Raw genomic sequence first — 22,339 nt, 5'->3', positions numbered from 1 at the left:
AAAGTTTAAGGAGGATGGGTATAAATTCCTTTTTGTATGTTTGGTAGAATTCACCTGTGAAGCCATCTGGTCCTGGACTTTTATTTGCAAGGAGTGTTTTTATGACATCTCCAATTTCATTTCTAGTGATCGGTAGGTTCAGTTGATCTATTTCTTCTTGATTCAGTTTTGGCAGGCTGTAAGTCTCCAGAAAGTTGTCTATTTCTTCTAGTTGTCCAATTTGTTAGCATACAATTGTTAATAGTATTCTCTCAGGTTTTTTGTATTTTTGTAGTATCCATTGTGACTTCTCTTTTTTTATTTCTTATTTTTGTTTATTTGTTTTTTTTCTCTCCTCTCCTTGGTGAGTCTAGCCAGAGGTTTGTCAATTCTGTATACCTTTTCAAAGAACCAGATCTTGGTTTTATTTATTTTTCCTATTATTTTTTAATCTCTATTTTATTAATTTCCTCTCTGATCTTTATGATTTCCTTCCTTTGGCTGAATTTAGGTTTTGTTTGTTCTTCCTTTTCTGATTCATTTAGGTGGTGGGTTAAGTTGTCGATTTGAGATTTTTCTTCTTTTTTGAGGAAGGCCTGTATTGCTATGAATGTCCCTCTGAAAACTGCTTTTGTGGCATCCCATAGATTTGAGTGGTTGTGTCTTCATTATCATTTGTCTCGAGGTATTTTTTAATTTCCTTCTTGATTTCCTCATTGACCCATTGGTTTTTAAGTAGCATGTTGTTTAGTCTCCATATAGTCAGTTTTTTCTCATTTCTTTTCCTGCGTAGATTTCTAGTTTCATGCCATTGTGGTCAGAGAAGATACTTGAAATAATTTCTATACTCTTAAATTTGTTGAGGTTAGCTTTGTGATAAATTCTTGAGAATGTTCCATCTGCACTTGAGAAGAATGTATATTCTGATTTTTTTGGATGTAAGGTCCTGAAAATGTCAATTAAGTCTAACTCTTCTATTGCGTCCTTTAGGATCTCTGTTGCCTTATTGATTTTATGTCTAGAGGATTTGTCCATTGATGTGACTGGGGTGTTAGAGTCTCCTACTATGATTGTATTCCCATCAGTTCTCCTTTTATATATGTTAGTATTTGTTGGAGGTATCTGGGTGCTCCTATAGTAAGTGCATATATATTGATGATTATAATATCCTCTTCTTGAATGGATCCTTTAACCATTAAATAGTGTCCTTCTTTGTCTTTCTTTATAGCCTTTGTTTTAAAGTCTATTTTGTCTGATATGAGTATTGCAACTCCTGCTTTACTGTCTTCTCCATTGGCATGAAATATCTTCTCCCATCCCCTCACTTTCAATCTGTATGTGTCCTTTGCCCTAAGGTGAGTTTCTTGTAGACAGCAGATTGAAGGTTGTTGCTTTTTTATCCAATCTGCCACTGTGTCTTTTGATTGGACATTCAGTCCATTGACATTTATGGTGATTATTGATCTATATGTATTTATTGCCATTTTAAACCTTGTTTTCCAGTTGATTCTATGTTTCTCTTTTCTTCTTTTGTTTTTTGGCTTGGCTGGTTTCCATTTATTTTATGATTGAGTACTTTTCTTTTCAGTTTTTGTGAGTGTAATCTTCATTTTTGATTTCTAGTTGCCCTGTTTTTTAGATATGTTAACCACTTTCTATATCCACTTGCTTTAGCCTGATAGTCATATATGCTCAAACACATCATTAAAATTAAAAAAGAATCTATATTTTCTTACATTCCTTCCCCATATTTTATGATTTTGATGTCTTTTTTTTTAAAACATCTTCATGTTTAGATCTGTATGCTGACTTATTTAACTGGTTGCTTTCCAATTGTGGTTTCCTCCATCCTAATTCTTCTTCTTCTTCTTCTTCTTCTTTTTTTTTAACTTAGAGAAGTCCGTTCAGAATTTCTTTTAGAATGGGTTTAGTATTTCTGTACTCTTTTACTTTTTGTTTGTTTGAGAAATTCTTTATTTCCCCTTCTATTTTAAATGACATTCTTGCTAGATAGAGTATTCTAGGTTGCAAATTTTTTCCTTTCAGCCCTTTATTTATTTACTTTTTTGTCTTTTTGTCTTTTCTAGGGCTGCACCTGAAGCACATGGAGATTCCCAGGCTAGGTGTCTAATCAGAGCTATAGCCACCAGCCTATACCACAGCCATAGCAATGTGGGATGTGAGCCACCATCTGCAAACTACACCACAGCTCACAGCAATACTGGATCCTTAACCCACTGAGTGAGGCAAGGGATTGAACCTGCAACCTCATGGTTCCTAGTTGGAATTGTTAACCACTGTGCCAAGAGGGGAACACCTCCTTTCAGCACTTTAAATATATCTTGCCACTCCCTTCTGGCCTGTAGTGCTTCTGTAGAGAAATGAGCTGATAGCCTTATGGAGGTTCCCTTATAATTAACACTTTGCTAAAAACCCTAAGGACTCAACCCAAAAACTACTTGAACTGATCAACAAATTTGGCAAAGTAGCAGGATATAAGTTTAATATACAGAATTCAGTTGCATTTCTGTATACTAACAATGAAATACTAGAAAAGGAATACAAAAATACAATACCTTTTAAAATTCTACCCCCAAAAATCAAATGCCTGGGAATACACTGACCAAGGAGGTAAAAGACTTATATGCTGAGAACTATAAAACATTAATCAAGGAAATTAAAGAAGATGTAAAGAAATGGAAAGATATTCCATGCTCCTGGGTTGGAAAAATTAATATTATAAAAATGGCCATACTATCCAAAGCAATCTACAGATTCATTGCAAGCCCTATCAAATTACCCACGACATTTTTCACAGAACTAGAACAAACAATCCAAAAATTTATATGGAACCACCAAAGACCCAGAATTTCTAAAGCAATCCTGAGAAACAAAAACCAAGCAGGAGGCATAACTCTCCCAGACTTCAGGCAATATTACAAAGCCACAGTAATCAAGACAGTCTGGTACTGGTACCAAAACAGACAGACAGACCAATGGAGCAGAACAGAGAACCCAGAAATAAAGCCAGACACCCATGGTCAATTAATCTTTGACAAAGGAGGCAAGAACATAAAATGGGAAAAAGACAGTCTTTTCATTAAGTATTGCTGGGACACCTGGACAGCTTCAAGCAAAGCAATGAAACTAGGACATACCCTCACACCATGAACAAAAATAAACTCAAATGGCTGAAAGACTTAAATGTAAGATAAGACACCATCAAACTCCTGGAAGAGAACATAGGCAAAACATTCTCTGACATCAATTTACAAATGTTTTCTCAGGTCAGTCTCCCAAAGCAACAGAAGTAAAAGCAAAAATAAACCAATGGGACCTAATCAAACTGACAAGCTTTTGCACTGCAAAGGAAAATAAAAAGAAAACAAAAAGACAACTTACAGAATAGGAGAAAATGGTGTCAAATTATGCATCTGACAAGGGCTTAATCTCAAAAATATACAAACAATTTATACAACTCAACAGCAAAAAAGCCAACAACCCAATGGAAAAATGGGTAAAAGACCTGAATAGGCATTTTTCCAAGGAAGATATACAGATGGCCAACAAACACATGAAAAAATGCTCAACATCACTGATTATTAGAGAAATGCAAATCAAAACTACCATGAGATACCACTTCACACCAGTCAGAATGGCCATCATTAATAAGTCCACAAATAACAAATGCTGGAGGGGGTGTGGAGAAAAGGGAACCTTCCTGCACTGTTGGTACAACTACTATGGAGAAAAGCATGGAGGTACCTTAGAAAACTATACATAGAACTACCATATGACCTAGTAATCCCACTCTTGGGCACATATCCAGACAAAACTTTCCTTAGAAAAAACGTATGCACCAGCATGTTCTTTGCAGCAGTATTCACAATAGCCAAGACATGGAAACAACCCAAATATCCATTGACAGATGACTGGATTAGGAAGATGTGGTATATATACACAATGGAATACTACTCAGCCATAAAAAAGAATGAAATAATGCCATTTGCAGCAACATAGATGGAACTAGAGGCTCTCCTACAGAAAGAGAAAGAAATACCACATGATATCACTTATATCTGGAATCTAATATATGGCACGAATGAACCTTTCCATAGAAAAGAAAATCATGGACTTGGAGAATTGACTTGTGGTTGCCAAGGGCAAGGGGGAGGGGGTGGGGGAGGGAGTGGGATGGATTGGGATCTTGGGGTTAAAAGATGCAGATTATTGGCTTTGGAATTGTATAGCAATGAGATCCTGCTGTGTAGCACTGAGAACTATGTCTGGTCACTTATGGTGGAGCATGATAATGTGAGAAAATAGAATGTATACATGTATGTGTAACTGGGTCACCATGCTATACAGTAGAAAAAAAATGTATTGGGGAAATTTTTTAAAAATTTTAAAAATCATAAAAATAAATGTTATCAGTATTTTCCAGTATATTTGAAATATTCTATAATTGAACAAACATGATAAACTTAAAAAAAAGGAAAAAAAGATAAAGACCCAATGCAATTTTTTCACTGGATGAAAGAGATCTACTTCAGGGCCTCACTGTCCACACCTACTCAGACCTCCTGAGCTCAAAGATGACTGGCTTCAAATGCAGTCTTTCCAAATGGCGATCCAGTAGGATCATGTTAATTACTTAATGCTGTCTTAACATACTGCAAAAGACAGATAGTACATAGTAACCACACACAATACCATGGCATGAATGATCCCGAAATTAGTACCCCATTTAAAGGTCTTGGTTAAAGATTTCCAATGGAACAATTACATCTAACATCTCAACTAGGTTCATTCCAAAATAGAGACAAGTTTTCTAATATTTATTATAAAATGTTCCAATCACGACTAATAGTGATAACTACAGGGGAAATTTTTTGCTTTTTAGGGCCGCGCTTGCAGTATGTGGAAGTTCCTGAGCTAGGGGTCAAATCGGAGCTTCGGCTGCTGGCCTACAAAACAGCCACAGCAACGTGGGACCCAAGTTGTATCTGTGACCTACACCATAGCTCACGGCACTGCCAGATCCTTACCCCACTGAGTGATGCCAGGGACAGAATCCACGTCCTCACAGATACTAGTCAGTTTTGTTTCCACTGTGCCAACACAGGAACTCCCAAAAGTTCTTCATGTCAAAAGGAGAGAAGTCAGAGCCATATTCTTTTGGTGGTGTTATTTGCTTTGGTTTTGTGTGTGTGCATGTGTGTGCTGGAAACCTTTGGGTCCGTATGTGTTCTGAGGGCAGAAGGGATCAGACTGGGGGGTATATGAGAGCTGTGTGGCTAAAACTCAAATCTATTACCTTGCTTTCAACATACCCATTTAAAAGTATGTGAAGTCAAATGTGAAAATTCTTTCTCATTTTTCACCTGATGTCAATAATCTCTCCATATATTTTCTATCAAAACCTGGTCTTAAGCTGTACCGTACATTCCCCCAGGACAGATATAAGTCTCTTGTCTTAAAAATGGAATATATTTCTCATGTGGCCCCAAGGCAAGTGAAGAGTATAATAGTTTTGCATCAGAGAAACCCTCTCCTCCTTCTTCTGACCCCCTGCAGTGTGAATTTAAGATGAAGATTGCACCTGCCTTCTGGGATCATCATTTTTCACACTTCATCTTTTCTCCTTCTGAGGGCTTTTCTTCTTGTCTAGTCTCCTTTTCTTAGGCTCTAGGTGGCTTTACTGTTAGACTTCCATCCAGTTCACCTTCCTATCACTTTAGTTGGTGTGAGCCTTTACCTTGAAATGGTTTCATAAAGAAGTGAAGGGAACAAAAGGAACAGTTAATGATTTTGAGATACAGGCTGAAGCACAACAGAAATAGAAATGTATTGCTAAGGGTTATCTTTTTGTGTGTGTGTGTCTGTGTGTGTGTGTGTCTTTTAGTCTTTTTTTCTAGGGCCACACCCTCGGCATGTGGAGGTTCCCAGGCTAGGGGTCCAATCGGAGCTGTAGCCTCCAGCCTATGCCAGAGCTACAGCAACGCTCAATCCGAGTCACAGCTACAACCTACACCACAGCTCACGGCAATGCCGGATCCTTAACCCACTGAGCGAGGACAGGGATCAAACCCACAATCTCATGGTTACTAGTCGAATTCATTTCTGCTGTGCCACAATAGGAATGTCAGGGTTATCTTTTAATATCTGAATTTTGTGCTATGAATATATATTCCACCCATCGCCTGAAGATTTTGTCAAGTAACTTCCTCAAGGCTGGTAAGAATTACAGCGCTAGACAATGAGTGGTTAAATTAGAATTTTCTTGAGAGAGACACAAACTCGCATTTTTCTGAATGCGTATCAGATTTCTGAAAATGGAAAGATGGCCCCCGGTTGAATTCTGAGTGTTCTTAAGTCACGAGGCTTTGATAGGCTACTTTTGGTTTCTTTAGCCAGGCTAAAGCATAAAGCCCCGCAGAGAGGTAAAACTGTCGAGGTCTGCTTTTCTACTCGTTTGGCAGAGGGGCAGAAGTTCACTGCACAGCTATCAGAGGATACCAAGAGAGGGCTGGCATGGGAATCACCATGCTGATTTCCAGTGAAGTTTCAGTACTGCTTAGCTCTCTCTGAAATAACATCTGTCATCTGAACCATAAAACACACATGCTGCAATCTTCCAGAAATTAACTGCAAATTGTTTTTATTCTCTTGCTTAATGATCTTTATGAATCAATTAGAACAAAAAATAGCATTATACAAGCAGAATCCAGAGAAGACAAATTAAATTTCAGCGACACTACATTAACTACTATTAATATTTCTTTAACTAAACCCTCAAAAACCATTTGGACATTAATTCCAAAGTAATCAACAAATAGCCAAGACTCATTTTGGAAAAAAGCAAAACTCTGGCAAGAATTAACTGCAGGGGAGTTCCCTGGTGGTCTAGTGGTTAGGACTTGGCGTTTTCATCACTGCGGTCCAGGTTCAAAGGCCAAGGCCAAAAAAAAAAAAGGAAAAAATTAACTGCAGGACAGGAACTTTTTTAATATTTCAAAACTAATTTGTATATTCTAGATCTTTGATTTTGATCTGCATGATAAATATTTTCTTTTGATGGAGAGGAGGTAGAAGTTGGACATACAGTTAGCTATAGTGAGTCATTACACACACATACAATATATATGGCTTTTTTACTACACTGGAAATACATATTAGGATTGAACAGGTTCCGTCTAATTATAAAGTTCTACCTTATTCACCTCTGTATTTCCAGCCTCAACATGGGGCAGGAACACCCAGACATTCAGTAAATATTTCCTGAGTCAATGAACTGTACCTCACAGTGTTCAAAATCAAACAATTTATAGTTTAGCGCTTAAAAATCAGCTTGTCACCACTCTAGGTGATACTACCCATGGTTTTAAGAATTATATTCAAATATTCCAAGGCTGGGGAGAAAAGTGTGCTCATATTTAATCCCATAAATATTTTATGGTATATTTAATAAGGATACAGATGAGCGCTAAGTCTCTGTTCTTCGTTTATTATCGTTCTTTTTGCATCTGTCCTCTCCTTTCCATCCGTGCATGGCTGCCATGTGTGGAGGCTCCTGGCTGCCAGCGTGGCAGCAGGCACTGGCCTCAGTGCTGTGACATATCTATTTAATTAACACAGCTGTTGTAGCCACTGTGCGAAGTACAAAAGGGTGGAACTGCTCTGGGAAAGGCATGGCTTGTAAAATGGGAAAAAAAATGTACAAAATTTCTGGAAACAAAAGGCCCCACATCTTCCGTTTTTCAAAAAGCAAGCATTAACTCTTTATATTTTGCCAGTCTAGACAACAGACACTTGACGTGTATATTGTATTTTTTGAATCACGAGCCTCATTTACATTTTTCACATAAGGAAGACTTGTAAGGTAAAATTGCTCTTTGTAAAAATTACCCACCAACTAAGCTGTTGGACCAAGGGTTAGTCTGTTGTTTGTTCGTTTATCCTTTCAGATTTAACAGAGAAGTCACATAAACTGTCTCCTTAGCTTAACCCAAATACAGTATTATACAGCTGGGAAATATCCTCATCAAAAATAACCACCAGCAAAATAAGATGGCAGTGAAGGAAATAGGGTAGCCCAGCTGTGGCTTTTAAGGTTTCAAGATGTTCATATGCAATCTAAATGCCCCATTAAATTCCAAGGTGAGGCCAACTCTGATAAACTTGCAATAATCTATGGTAACCACTGTGTTAGATTGTGAGCAGGTAAAATCCATATTAACTACTAATATTTTGAAAACAGAAAACAAAAAACTTCACCATTTTCACACTAGCAGTACTGATGATTAACTGGATATGACCATCTATAATTTGACGGAGAAGGAAGAATCAAGCATATATATTCACAGACTTTGCAGGATCAGTGAGTGAGATGACTCCGCGAACTCTGAAAGTCAAACTCCCTACTTCACAGATGAAAACATAGCCTGAGATGGGAGAAGTACCCTACCCAGGGGGTTAGCAGAAGAGTTCAGGTTAGAGCAGGTTATAGGTTATGCTTTGTGAATTTACATTTTACGGAGCTGAAGATGCTATGTGAATTTTTAAAAATCTACCACTCCCCACCACACATGGTATTTTCTTTCCTTTTTTCTATGTTTTCCCTGTAATATTCCCATCACCTCATACAATGTTACTCACTAGTATGTACTAAATAAATACTTACTGAACAAATGAGAAAATTGTCACAAACATATTTCTAGACTATATATAATTGTGTTATTCTTGTTTCCAGGTTGTTATTGCTTTGTATTCATCAACATTTCCACCTGTTCTTTGCTATTTAGGGTAGTTTTACACTGCAATGAACACCTTCATTTGTTTGGTTTATTTCTTCTCTTTTGCTTGGCTTAGCTTAAATTTTCAGGAAAGATTACCAGATCAATAGGAATGCACACTGTAATGACTCTGGATTATACAGGCAAATTGCTTTCCCAAATAATTTTATTAATCTATAATGATACTTACAGAGTTGTAGCAGTACAATTCCATCACAACCTAAATTGGAGTTAGTGAGAATCATGAAAAATGAAAACTAAATAGAAATTAATTGGCAATTACTTGTGCTTTTCATTTGGTTTATTTTATTGCATTGTCCATGTCTACATATCTTTTTTTGTAATTGCATTTATTCTGTTTTGAGTTATATTTCATGTTCTTTAGTATCTTACGTTAAGACTTGGGTGAAGACCTTCCCCTCCCACATTTATAAGATAATCACTTTCTTCTACACATTATGATTTAGCCATGAGCCTGAGGTCATAGAGGAGAAGTAGGAGAGAGTGAAGGTACACATTTTTCTTAACATTTATAAAACATCCTGAAATGAAATTCATAGAAAATATAATCTACAGACATAAATTTAAAAACCGATAATGGATTTCTAACCATAAGAAAAAGGATAAACAAAAGGAGAATAAATGATAAAGATGTAATACATATTTTCATATGGAAGTGTTCAGATATAATTACACTAGAAGACATAATGAGGTTGGCAGATGTGTACACCAATATGCAATATCATTAGGAACGTGACAGCTACAAATTCTGACCAGCACCTGTGAGTTTATTGGCAACTTAAATGCCGGTAGTGGCATTACCATCCTGATGTGTGCAGATTTACAAACAAAGTAAAACTCTTTCAATCTGTTTGCTTGTTACATTCTTGGAAAATTCAATATATAGATAGTGTGTGTGTGTCTGTGTGTGTGTAAAGAAGAGTTATAACGTAGGCTCAGATCATTTGAAACAGGCTTCTTATGACAATTTCTGGAAGGTCATTTGAAGGTCATACAAACACAGGATGTATATATGGCTGGATGGGAATCTGATTCTTTGAAGGATATTCAGCATCCATGGTCTAGATGCCCTAGAGTTCCCCCAAACATAATGATGCTTCAACCACAAAATACCCTGACATATTTCTAACCACCCCTCATCCCAGGTGATGGTGTAACTATTATTAAGAGCCACTGACAAAGAAAAAACTGGGATTGGGTAGAGGAGGAGAGTTTTAAAACAACAGTACTCACTGCAACTCCAGGGAACTATGGGAGAAGAGAAAAGGGTGGAGAGTTAAGATGTTTTGTGCTCTGATTTCTCTTCTATTCTTTTTTGTCCAGAGGATAAAGTACATAAATAGAAAAGAAAGACAAGGATAGAGGGACCCAGTGGACTGAAGACTGTGAAAGTGGATGGGCTCTCAGACCACCATGTCCTTCCCAACCCCACCCGGACAATGAAGTGGAAGAAGCTAATGAGCATTTCAGTGTGGACAAGCAAAAGGACAGTGAGTTTGGCTTTCCTAACCAGCTTTGGTTCCTCTGTGGTTTGGGAAGGAGCCTGAGAAGGATGTACAGATTGGCCAAGACTTTGGATAGGAATTAGGCTGGAAGGAGTGACCATAAGGAGGACAAAGTGGCTGTGTTCTGGTAAGTCAAGATTCTCAGCTCATTTCAAGGAAGTTATAAAACTGGGAGAGCAGAAGTGGAGCCAAATTAGTAGACAGAGTGGCTGGGCACTGACAAGGCTGGGAGAGAGCCTGGGCCACCAGTCCCACAGCTGTAGATGTCATCTGGCCACACATGCCAACAGGGTATGCAGTGACTAGGCAGACATGAGATACCACTGCACAAAGGCCAGGTAGGGCCAGAGAACAGAAGGAGATGCTGAACACACAGCCAAGATAGTCAAGATTCCCTATCACTCCTAGCAGCTCAAGGTCACACTAGTCAAACTGCTCTCCAAACAGTTAGATACCATCTCAGAGAATTTAGGAGCAAAAAGACAAAAATACAACATCTCTCAACATTCTTATCTAAAGATGTTCACTTCAAGTTATCTTCTCCTTCACATAAACCCTCAACTATGGCATTGGACTAAGATAAAACTGGTGACTACAATCAAGTTCAGTATTTAAATCCTTTCTTTTCCCTATCCTGTAAGACAGGGGAACATAAGTTAAAACAATAGAAAAATTAAACATATACATTCTCTTAATACATCTCAACACAGCATCAACAAACTTATAGCTCAATAAATCATCTACTTAGAATTTAATTTAATATTTACTAGAACTTTATCTCCATGGAGGGAGGGATTTAATCTGACTTCTCTGTTGCATCCCCAATACCAAGAACAAAGCATGATAAGTAGTAGGTGCTCAAAAATTATTGAATAAATATTAACTTTAATAATAACAATATTGATAATTATAATAATAGCAACTATCATTTATAGAGCAATTAACATTAAGGGTATTGAATTGGAAAAAAATCAACCCATGCTAGCTCTCATCATAAAAGCCAGGTTTTATTTTTTCATTTTTTATTATTATTTTTTGTCTTTTTAGGGCTGCACCAGCAGTATTTGGAGGTTACCAGGCTAGGGGTCGAATTGGAGCAACAGCTGCTGACCTATACCACAGCCACAGCAACAGCAAATGTGAGCCGTGTTCTGCGACCTACACCACAGTTCATGGCAACAGCAGATCCAACCCACAGAATAGGAGAAAATCTTTGCAAATGAATCGACTGACAAGGGATTAATCTCCAAAATTTATAAACACCTTCTGCAGCTCCATACCAAAAAAACAAGCAACCCCATCAAAAATCGGCAGAAGATCTAAACAGGCAGTTCCCAAAAGAAGACATACAGATGGCCAAAAAGCACATGAAAAGATGTTCAACGTCACTCATTATTAGAGAAATGTAAATCAAAACCACGATGAGGTACCACCTTACACCAGCCAGAATGGCCATCATCAAAAAATCTACAAACAATAAGTGCTGGAGAGGTCGTGGAGAAAAAGGAACCCTAGTACACTGTTGGTGGGATTGTAAATTGTGCAACCACTGTGGAAAGCAGTATGGAGATTCCTCAGAAAACTAAACATAGAACTACCATTTGATCCAGCAATCCCACTCCTGGGCATCTATCCAGAGAAAACCATGACTCACAAAGACACATGGAATGCGATGTTCATTGCAGCACTATTTGCAATAGCCAAGACATGGAAACAACCTAAATGTCCATGAACAGAGAAGTGGATCCAGAAGATGTGGGACATATACACAATGGAATATTACTCAGCCATCAAAAAGAACGAAATACCAGCATTTTTAGCAACATGGATGGACCTAGAAATTATCATGCTAAGTGAAGTCAGCCATACAATGAGACACCAACATTAAATGCTATCACTGACATGTGGAATCTGAAAAAAGGACAGACTGAACTTCTTTTCAGAACAGATGCTGACTCACAGACATTGAAAAACTTATGGTCTCTGGAGGAGACAGTTTGGGGGGTGGGGGGATGTGCTTGGGTTGTGGGATGGAAATCCTGTGAAATTGGATTGTGATGATCATTATACAACTACAGATGTGATAAATTCATTTGAGTAATAAGAAAAATGAAACAAACAAACAAACAAACAAAAAAACAACAGATCCTTAACCCACTGAGCAAGGCCAGGGATTGAACCTGCATCCTCATGGATACTAGTCAGATTTGTTTCTGCTGTTTCACGATGGGAAATCCAGAAAGCCAGGTTTTAACTTTAATAGCTCAACCACTATTCATTAGATCATCAGATTCTAACCTCAAATTCTTAAGTAATTCATTATGAATGGAGTACAATGCATCCTTAATTCATTTCAGAAATTTATTCGGTTTAAATGATTAATTAATATTAAATGAAATAAAAATCACTTTCTCAGTCACACCAGTCACACATTAAGTAACCATTCAATAGCCATATATGACCTGTAGCTCCCATACTGGGCAGTAAGCTCCAGGCTATAAACATACATTAAAGATCATTTCCATCACTGCAAAAACCTCTATGGGATTAGAGTGTAAACATAGTTTCTACCTTTTTCTAAGGACCTCTCCAAAGCTTCTTCCTCTTCAATATATCGATGACTGAGAAAAGTGTTCCTCTTAATCTTCCAATGCCTGAGAAAAGCTTCAAGTTTTGCATTTGCTGATGCTCATTTGCAATTTCTTATGAGTTTCTTTCTACATGAAGACTTTGGAATATTGTACAGTTCTTTATGCATATATGAACTTTCCCAAATCAGGAACCTAAGGGCTCCATAGACAGCCTTATTGGGAAGGAACACTATTTAAGAGGGATAATTAAAGTGATGGTGAACAAAAGAAAAATAATTCTTCATCTGTCCTGTGCTCTTAGGTCAGGTCACTCCATCATATATTGTGACATCCACAAAACTGGGCACAAGGAGATAATATGATGAACAAATGCACAGAACAGCCACTGTGCTAAACTCTTACTCTCCCTGCGGGCTTCTCTTAAAAGGCAGGACTTCTAAAAGTTAGTATTTTTTATATGATTTTAGAAATACGTCAATGTTTGAAATGAAATCACAAAAGAAATTTTGATCCTGTGTATTTAGAACATTTGTGGGGTAAAGTAATGTATTCTGTACACCAAATAGTCAAATGTACCAAGCCCAACTTATGCCATTTTTTGAAAGTTCATTGAAAGTCAGAAGATTACTGTCCATCCCCACATACGAAAGCAACTGCCCTAATCTGATATCCACCTCCTTCATAAACACCACCCTAGATAGGTATATGCTACCAATTTTCAAAGACAGCTTTCTGAAACAGCACTTTTTTTTTAAATTTAGGTTTTGGCACTTAAGTTTTAATTATCTATAAATATCACTTGCAAGAAATACTCTATAATATCTGATGCATAAGGAATTGCTAAATTGGTATAGCTCTGATTTAAAACACTAATGTTATTCCAAATCTATTATTAGAGTCATATATGTGTTCCAAAAATAAGGATTATCATCTAAAACAAGATTTAGCTTCTCACCTTTTGTTTTCAAATAAAGGCAAGTTACAGTCCAAACAATAAGCTCCCCACCCCAAATAGTTAAAGATTAAATGACTGACCTAACTTCAGTCTCTTCATTTGTTGAATTAGAGTAATAATTGATCCCCCTTACAGATTTGTTGTGGAAAATAAATGACATCATGATTTAGTCAGCTGGCATGGTACCTAGCATATCACAAGTTCTCAAGAGATGCTAGAAGTGCTGTCATTTGTATGATATCATCTGTTAGGTTCTGTTGTCATCCTGGAATATATATCCAGGTCTCCTTGGCACTGGGCACATGCAGAAACTAGAGTCCAGTGTACACTAGAACTAAGCATTTCATAAAATTCAATATCCATTCATGATAAAAGAAAATCCTTATCAAAGTGGACATAGAAGGAACATATCTCAACATAATAAAAGCTATCTATGACAAACCCATAGCCAATATAATGGTGAAAAGCTGAAAGCCTTCCTGCTAAAATCTGGAACAAGACACAGATGCCCACTCTCATCACTTCTCTGCAACATAATATTGGAAGTCTAGCCACAGCAATCAGACAAGAAAAAAAAAAAGTATTCGAATTGAGCACAGGAATGCTGAGGTTAAGAACTGGCAACAGAAGGTGTCTCACTGAGCAGAATCTCACCTTGAGGGGCCACATCATACTTGTGAGCCACTGGAATGAAAGCAGCAGTAGCCAGACAAACACACTTTGTGTCAGAGGTGTAGGTTCAAATCCCAGCTTAGACTGATGAGTCACATAAAGCAAAACATTGGGCAAATTCTTCAGAGGCTCTGAGCCTCAGTTTCCTCCTGTATAAGTTAGGTTAATGAATGCCTAGTTCACAAGATGTTTAAGAAAATTCAATCACCATTCTCAAGAAAATAGCTGGCAGTTGGGGGAAAGAAGGGCCGTTCTCATGAATGTCTATAAACAGAGAGGTGGATCATTAGAATAAATGGTTTGGGTATCCAGTGAAAAATGATTCAGTTGACATTAAAGTCACAAAGCTTCTGAGAAGTGTTCCTATGCTAACTTGAAAATAGGGTTGGTAAAATGGCAGTCTTGATGGAATCACCTGAAATATAAACTTGTGAATGTGAATTGCTCCCTGACAAAGTAGTTACAAGCAATGAGGAAAATACAAATAGTGTTTTACATACCAATCTGCTTTTCTAACTCAAAGGACTATCGTTTAAGCCTCTGTATTCTAGTAGTAAAATGAAATGCATTTCTAACAGGTGTTCAAGAAGATGGTGACAAAGAAGTTGTTGATGTCTGTTTAAAAGACTTTACTAGAATTTATTTTAATCAGAAACTATGTTGCTTTCACACTTTTATTTACTGGTCTGTGAAATTCAAAACTCCAATTAAATACATCATTATCAATATCCATCTCCAAATGTAAAAGGCACACATGGACAACCTCCCAAAATGGAATCACTATAAAGAAAACATCTCCTTACTTGGTTATCTTAAATGCTGATGGATGACATCGCACTCCCAAAGGAAGCAGAAATATTGGTGGTAGTTGTAGTTCTCACCACCACAAACAATTGTCTGAAACCTAGAAAGATAACAGATGTTTTCTTCTCCCTGTTTATCGCTTAAAAGATTTAGAATTCCTCCTAGGTCAAAGGTCAGCTAACTATGGGCTCAGGCCAAACCTCGCTCACTGTTGCTCTGGTAAATAAAGTTTTATTGAAATATAGCTACACCCACTTAGCTATTGTCTGTGGCTGTTTTTGCTACAAAAGCAGATTGGAGTAGTTGTAACAGAGAACTTACACCCTACAAAGCTTAGAATATTTACTATCTGACTCTTTGCAGAAAAAGTTTACTATCTTCTGTTTGGGTAACAGTTTTATCGCTTCCTTTCAAATTAGGTCATAGTATATAATGTCCTGTCCAATGTGAGATTTACTGAAAGCTTTGAACATTGTGTGGTAGACAGAGCTCTTCAGCTACGCATAAGGTTTGGTTGGGAAGAAAATGCATTGCTAAAACTATATTTAACGATGAAACTATAATGCTCTAAATGGACACACCGCTCTCTGAGGAAACATCTTCTCCACATCTCCTATTATCCAAAGCTCTGAAGCAGAACTTTGTGCCTCATCATAGTCATCAGGAATTACACAGAGGGCTTAGTGAGAAAACAGTAATTGAAATTCAACGCACTTTCTATCTCTCTTCTTCTTCTTTAAGCAAAATTAGTTGGGAATTTGATGGATTGAGATAGACATAATGAGTATTTATGCTCTGGTGTGGTGAAATAAAATGGCATATAATATAAGAGAGCCAGAGAAAACGTATGCATAGTGATGCAAAGATTGAGTGTCATGTCTGAAAGATGGAGATGCTACAGAAAAACAATGACTGGTCCAGATAGATTTGTGGCTTTTGTATGGTGAGAAGCTCACTTCTTGGGGAAGATGTTGTAATCAACAATATTCTTACTGTGTAACAATAATGACCCAGCAGAACACTGTGGTTTTTCCATACTGCCCCTCAAAGACAACGTTTAGAGAGTGCTTACCATGTGTTGGGCGCTATAGGAAGCTTTTAATTTAATCTTCCAGCAGCTCTGTGGGATAGGTACTTTCTGCGTATTCTTTTTATAAATGAGAAATTGAGGATGAGAGGGAAATAAACATGTAAAAAAGTGACAAATAGTCCTATACTTGTATAATACTCATATGCACAAAAATACATAGATTTACACAACTTCAAAGGTCTTATCATTTATACATTATTTTATATATCATTCAAAATGAATATTGTATCAATGTTACAATCACTTTTTCTTTCTTTGTGCCTAAACAGGTACTTTATTGATTATAGGAAATCTGATTTAAAAAAAAAAAAAGATAGCCAAATATATTTCAAATAACTCCAAACTTGCTTTGGCCAATTGTTCATTGTGAGGCAGAACTTAAAATGTGCTTTGTGCACTGGCACCAGCCCTTTCTTGCTTTTCTTAGAACCCCGTGTGAATAAGCCCAGCCTAGCCTGTGGGTGGATGGAAAACATGTAACTCATGCTCAAAGCAACGGCTAGCTAATCGCTGCATATATGAGTGAGGGCAGAGGGAATTAGCCAGCCCTATCCACCACACTCCATCTGTCAGCCAACCATAGAAGGAGGCAGCCCATCCACAGTTAGCCAAATTCCAACCCAGCTCGGAAGACCCTGTCCAGCGGAATCATGGGCTACATGCATGTTGTTAGTTAAATTAGAACACTCCCTAACACCATACCCAAAAATAAACTCCAAATGGATGAAAGACCTAGATATAAGACCAGGCACTATAAAATTCTTAGAGGAATACAGCGGCCAAACACTCTCCGACATAAATGATAGCATCTTCTCAGATCCACCTCTTAGAGTATTGACAATAAAAACAAGAATAAACAAACGGGACCTAATCAAACTTAAAAGTTTCTGCACAGCAAAGGAAACCCTAAAAAAAATGAAAAGGCAACCCACAGAGTGGGAGAAAATCTTTGCAAATGAATCGACTGACAAGGGATTAATCTCCAAAATTTATAAACACCTTCTGCAGCTCCATACCAAAAAAACAAGCAACCCCATCAAAAATCGGCAGAAGATCTAAACAGGCAGTTCCCAAAAGAAGACATACAGATGGCCAAAAAGCACATGAAAAGATGTTCAACATCACTCATTATTAGAGAAATGTAAATCAAAACCATGATGAGGTACCACCTTACACCAGCCAGAATGGCCATCATCAAAAAATCTACAAACAATAAGTGCTGGAGAGGTCGTGGAGAAAAAGGAACCCTAGTACACTGTTGGTGGGATTGTAAATTGTGCAACCACTGTGGAAAGCAGTATGGAGATTCCTCAGAAAACTAAACATAGAACTACCATTTGATCCAGCAATCCCACTCCTGGGCATCTATCCAGAGAAAACCATGACTCACAAAGACACATGGAGTGCGATGTTCATTGCAGCTCTATTTGCAATAGCCAAGACTTGGAAACAACCTAAATGTCCATGAACAGAGAAGTGGATCCAGAAGATGTGGGACATATACTCAATGGAATATTACTCAGCCATCAAAAAGAACGAAATACCAGCATTTTTAGCAACATGGATGGACCTAGAAATTATCATGCTAAGTGAAGTCAGCCATACAATGAGACACCAACATCAAATGCTTTCACTGACATGTAGAATTTGAAAAAAGGACAGACTGAACTTCTTTGCAGAACAGATGCTGACTCACAGACATTGAAAAACTTATGGTCTCTGGAGGAGACAGTTTGGGGGTTGGAGGGATGTGCTTGGGTTGTGGGATGGAAATCCTGTGAAACTGGATTGTGATGATCATAATACAACTACAGATGTGATTTAAAAAAAGTCCTGAATTGGTTTATTATATGACAAAGTTAACTGATTCTTTATCCGCCAAAGGAAAGTGTGTATACACACACACACACACACACACACACACAGATATATTTTCATGAGAAACATGATAACTATAGTCTTAGCAAAAGAATTAAGATCTTTTACCCAGTCATTTCAAGAAACATTGCTTCAGGGAACCCTTTTAATCTGATTTATGTGGTAGGTATATAAAGACAGCTAGTCAAATTGGACAATGTGGCAGATGGTATTGGATTTATGCATGTTTATGTAGCACATGTTTGTCTATCCTGTTGTCCATCTTTCTGCCTCTCAAATAGATGGTTATTTATAATAATCATGATACTTTGACTGGCTGACACTCTGAACAAACCCAGCTTCTTCCTCTGGAGACACTAGGAAAAAAACCAAACCAAACAAAAAAAAGCCACCAACGCTCCAAAGAGCTATTCTAATTGTTTTACAGTTTCATTAGAAAACATCCTGTCTGTAATGCTTGCTTCCGGAAACTCTAATGATAATAGTGTTTGTTGCTACTGCTTAATTCCCCCTCAGGGTGTCTGCCTTTTACAGTTACAATTACAATTGGAAAGTCGTTCAACCACATGTTCACATCAATTTACCCATTAATTTATTTGACCTGTTAATCCATTAGTTACTCGACCAGTAATCCATTAAACTGCTTAAAATAATATTTGCAGTCTCTAGTGTGGGATGCCTTTGGGTCAAAGATGATGAACTGAAATTATTAATGATGATGCTATTTTATTCATTTTGGAAACTTTGATAGTGCTATAAAGCAAACTGTGAATGCCTTCTTAATTACATGACTGCAGAGGAGCACATAAACGCCAGTGAAAGGGTAATAACTCATTTCTAGGCTCCTACTATCACTCAGCCGGTTCATTCTGTACCCAGAAAAATACACCGCGAGGCATACATATGTGGGGGAAATGTATTTGGAGCAGTCAGAGTTAAATGGGAAGGGCCTATGTGAATTGAGGAGGCAAATGTACAAAGCAACTACTCAAAATGCAAAGCAAGAAGAAATCCAACATTACTCTAATTTGCAAAAGGAAACACTGGGGCTTGAGCCAACCCAGAAAGTACTGAGGGATGACCCAACCTCTGCTCCAAAGTCTCATGCTCAGACTTCACAGGAGAGTAAGAGCTACTTTAGGGGAATGAATCCAGCCAAGAGCAAGGCAAGCAGATGGGAGTGGGGGCAGCCATGACGACCACCCTGAGGGTTTATACCTGTCAATGGTGACAGCCCCCATGCAGCTCTGGCGACTGCTATGGAAGATCATAGGCAGAGTTGCCAGATCTTCTGATTTTTCAAGATAACGTGAAAGTCCACATGTGAAATCATTTACTGTTGAAGTATTTGCAACTAACTCTAATTTTTAAAATTATACAAAGGAAATATACCACCTCAGTGGGTTTACTCTTGAAGACAGGCAACTCGTTTGTCTAGTCTATGATAGAAAGCATTCATGCAAAGCATAAAAGAACGAAAAAGTACGGTGAATTCAGGCAAGAGGGTGGCTCATTATAACGGAAGGGCGCTGGGTCCAATAAATTAATGTGTGCAACAACCATCTGATCTATATTAACACATTAAGGGTATCTATGGAATAGTTTAAGCATTTATGACCAAAAAAAGTAAAAACTGAGTTTGAATTTTGTTGTGATTGTTCTTTAAAGTGAGTCCGTTATTACTTTAGACATCCCTGGTCTGTTAAACATCTGCCCGGTATCTTTCCTGCTCTGGTTTTTGTTAGGACTTCAGAGAGAGAAGAGATGACGAGTGTAAACCAAGGTCAGACCCAGAGGATGGTAAAGTGACCCCTGACATTCCTGTACTTAATCAGACCAAGGAGTGTGCTAAGAAAAACACACATGGAGGTGTGGAAACCATAACATATCACCGGGGAAAGGACAGAGCGAGGTTGGTTAGAAATGTAAGCCACCTGCTGATACTGTACCAGTGACAGCAAGAGACATGCAAGGATAGAAATCCCTGAGTCTTTAACCAACACCCACCACACTTCTGTCCTTTTCTAAAGCTGCTTCTTCTGAGCATTAGGTTCCACTCGCCCCACCTCCCCATCTCAGTCATCTTCAGTCTCACTCTCAGCAGTCCTAACAGAATCTCTCCTCCTCCCTATGACATGCCCCAATTTGATCATAGATGGATAGCCATTCTCTGCAGTTTAGTATGAAACATGCCATAAATCCATGCCAAAGGAAAATACTTCAGTGACATCATCAAATAACGAAGAAAGTATTCAAAGGATAGGTGTCACTTTAGCTGCCTTTCTCACCCCTCTGAACAAGTCTCCCAACTTACCCACTGTGAGGAAGCCAACCACCCCTAAGTGTCTCAATGTTAAGCTGCATGTTTTTTTCTAATACAAAACTAAGACAAGCACTAAGAAGGTAATATTAATACCACAGTACTTTTCTTCAAAGCTCTGCAACTACAGATGCTTTCATAGTTATCTCCCTTAAACTTCACAAGAGGATTGTAAGGTGGTAGTATTCTTATTGGTGGGGGGAGAGTGAGGAAGCTGGGACTCAACAGGAATGACAGCTCCAATAAAAGTGACAGAACCAGATAACTGTCACAGTAACAAAAGAATGTATTGAGGTTTTACTATGTAGCAGGCACCTTCTAAGCATTTGACAAGTATTATTTCAATTAATCTTTACAACCCAGTGAGGCAGGGACTAAATTTTCCTGTTTTTTACATTTGACAAAACTGAGGTACAGAGAAGTAAAATAACCAGTCAAGGTTAAGCAGTGACCTTTTGGGGTGGTGCTGGAATTCACGTGAACCATTTGACCCAGAGCCCACACTCCTCAGGCCATATAATATTGCCTCTCCACAAGGCAAACTCTGATCTCCTGATTCCAACTCTGTTATGTTTTAAATTCTGCCCCAATTGTTTCACTCACAAACCTGAAAGACATAACCTACTACTTTTTCCATAGATTAAGAGAAGATAGGTCATTAGCCTTCTTCAAAATAACTCCAGTGAAAGTATTTCTGGCTTCAAATATGAAATTTTATTATGCTTTGGCAAGGCCAAAAGCATACTTCAGGATCTGGGATTTTTATATTTATTTCATACTCTCCTGGGCCCTATGAAAGATGAATATAACTGATAAAAATACACTTAATAAAAGAAAGTGGAAAAAATGAAGGGAGCACACAAATTGGTGTCGTGTGACCTGTCCCTTCACTAGAGATGAGTCTAGTCATTGTGGCCATAACACGGAAAGGAGAAAAACGCATCACAGGAGACATAGTTTCTATAAATCCAGAACTCAGCTGCACTTCTGTCTTTAGGATTCAGGGCTTCACCTTCACAATACCTTCCCTTGCAATATTCCCTATTACTATGAACAGCTCAGGAGTGAGGCCAGTATAAATGGGTACCTTCCTGTGCTCTGTTCACCCACCAGGCTAAGGTACTCGAGGTGAGGCATTCGCTATTACAGAACTCTCCTGAACTCCAAGAGAGGGCTTTATCTTTGAAGATTTCCATGACGACGTGCAGAATGTCTGACAGAGAGAAGACTGCTAGGGTTCCCTTCTATACATACATCTCTGCATTTGTGCAGAATCACCAGATTAGCCAATGATCTTTCCCAGCTTCACCAGACTGTGGGTACCATCTTGTGGGGAGAGCACACACTCGCGTCAATACGCCTACATGCCATCCACGTCTGCTCCCTTTCACCTGTTCAGAATAATCATGCACCAGCCCTTCTGAGTCTTGGGTGTGCTTTCAGAATCTAAAGTTTCTAAATGTTAAAAATGACTAGGACATACAATGGGGGTCAGAGAGCAATGGTCTGATAAAAGAGGTTCTCTGGCAGCCAGGCACCAAAAGGAAGGTTTAAGAACAGTTGCCAGAGACAAATACTGATGGTATTCCAAAGCTCACGTTTCATGTGATGTATGCAGAAAAAAAAAGGATATTTCTTTTAATGACATTTAGCAGTGAAAAGATTCTTTGGATTCTATCTGATTTTTAAATTTCCTTAAAATATTACCACTCTAGGCATAGCCTTTATC

This window comes from Sus scrofa, chromosome 13, assembly GCF_000003025.6.
Source record: "Sus scrofa isolate TJ Tabasco breed Duroc chromosome 13, Sscrofa11.1, whole genome shotgun sequence".
Taxonomy (NCBI): domain Eukaryota; kingdom Metazoa; phylum Chordata; class Mammalia; order Artiodactyla; family Suidae; genus Sus; species Sus scrofa.
This window is presented reverse-complemented; position numbering follows the sequence as displayed.